The following is a 2,205-nucleotide window of genomic DNA, read 5'->3' on the forward strand; positions in this document are numbered from 1 at the left end:
TTGGGAAATGCCACGTCCTCCAGACCTTACTTCCAGTTCCGCTCTTGTTAGCCATCAACCAAAAAAAAAGCCCCCATATGGGTCCAGACATGCCCACCAAGTCCCAACCAACGGCCACTCACATGGCAAGGAATTAAGCAAGCTTAGCTGGTCTTAGGACAGGGACTGAAATGAATAAAATGTGAATTCTGCAACATAGGAGGAAGCTGAGATCACTTTAAGATCTGGTCCTGAGGAATCTGGCAGAAAAAAAAGGGAAGTATATGTGTTCTCTGCCTCCTTCCATATAATTTGCATACATTTTAACAAGCATCTTCAGGAGATGCTGCTTCGATTCAAAAGCCTAATTGTGGGGGTGGCTCGGTGGCGCAGTGGATAAAGCACCGGCCCTGGATTCAGGAGTACCTGAGTTCAAATCCGGCCTCAGACACTTGACACTTACTAGCTGTGTGACCCTGGGCAAGTCACTTTTTTGCCCGGCAAAAAAAAAAAAGCCTAATTGTAATCATGAAGATCTCTGATAGACAGATTGTAGAGGAGGTATTTTAGGCAAAGAAGTCTTTCTGAGACTCTCAAAATGTACTCCATATACACTTTCCTTTGACTATGTTACCATAATTAGGAAGGCAGAGTAATTGATCTATGGAGCAAGAAAGGAAAAAAAAAAAAACCTGTTGTCAATAACCTCAAGGAGGAAATTAGCTTCCCCCTCCCCACCCCTAAGGCTGCCAATAGCTAACATATAGAAGCTGAGCTAGCCCAGCTTCTATATGTTTAGTGTTTCATATGGCAGAGCTGAGTCTGTTGTCAGGATGAAAAAAAAAAAAGTAAAAAACGTGTGTGTGTGTGTGTGTGTGTGTGTGTGTGTGTGTGTGTGTGTGTGTGTGTGTAAGACAACTCTGGGAAGTCTGGTTGCATGGATAGTTTTTTTCCTGTGTGTTTGTGTCATCCCATTTTATATGTGTCCCTGGGAAGAGTTTTATGAAGTAGGTTGTCTTGGAAATTGTTGGAACCCTATGTCATTGTATATCATAGGGGGGTTGACAGGGATGATGCTATGGTCCAAGATAAGCAAATGACTGCATACTTGATGATACTTTGCAACTCTTTCCCTGTTCTCTTAGACATACCTGTGTCATAAGTCATGGGTCCCTATCAATCTAAACAAAAAAGTCAGGTCCTAAACCCTCCTGAGATGTGCGGTAGGTCATGGAAGCAAATGTGGTAGGTGCTGGAAAGTTTTACTTCTTAGATTCATGGTCAGTCTGCAACCTTTCCTTCAGAGGGGCAATCTTATTATCATTTGCAGCATCTCTGGTATGTCTGTCTACTGCTGAATTTCCCAGATGCACTTTTTTTTTTTAAATTAATTTACGGAATCAAACAAGCATCTTTATAGTATAATAAAAGAGATGGTTATACATGAAACTGACAATCTATTCCATACAACTTGTTATTCCCTTTAAATATAAAGTTGTCATGTAATTTTTTCCCCTTTTTTCTCCTTTCCCCCCTTCCCCCTCCCCCTAGAGAAGGCCTACCATTAGACACAAAGAGGCAAACACACACTCCAGGGCTAGTCCTCTATCTACTGTACCACCTAGCTGCCCCTAAAGTCCAGGTTACCATTTTTTACATATCCTACTTATTATAGGGTATATATATAAAAACTTTGAGCAATGCTCCCAAGATCTTGAGTGGGACACTCCTACCCCCACCCCCCCACCCCCACTGAATTTATGGGAAGACATGGATAGAAGTAACACAAGATAGGGAGGCACATAGAGAATACTCATGTTGATGTGATTATAGATTTATTGGAATACAGAAACACTTCCTATAGATCAATGTTTATCTAGCCCACAAAATCAGCATGAGCCTAAGACATATGTTAATCTGGAGTGGGATATACTAATGATATTGAATTAACCTTTTTATCAAAGGCTCCTTCATGACACGATGGAGTTCAGAAAACTTTTGAGAATTACTCACCTCCCTGGCTCAAAGCTCCCACCCAGAAAATCTGGGCAAGTCACCACCCCATGAGTTGGCAACAATTCTTTCAGGCAAACTATTTATACACATCAAAGAAGGAAAGTTATATTGATAGGTTGAGGGAAACAAAATGTTTTTTTTATTTGTTTAATTTTCAGTCCTGCCCAACTCTGTGAGCCCATTTGGGATTTTCTTTGCAAAGGTAACTGG

The sequence above is a fragment of the Dromiciops gliroides genome, chromosome 4 (genome assembly GCF_019393635.1).
Source record: "Dromiciops gliroides isolate mDroGli1 chromosome 4, mDroGli1.pri, whole genome shotgun sequence".
In the NCBI taxonomy this organism is placed as follows: Eukaryota; Metazoa; Chordata; class Mammalia; order Microbiotheria; family Microbiotheriidae; genus Dromiciops; species Dromiciops gliroides.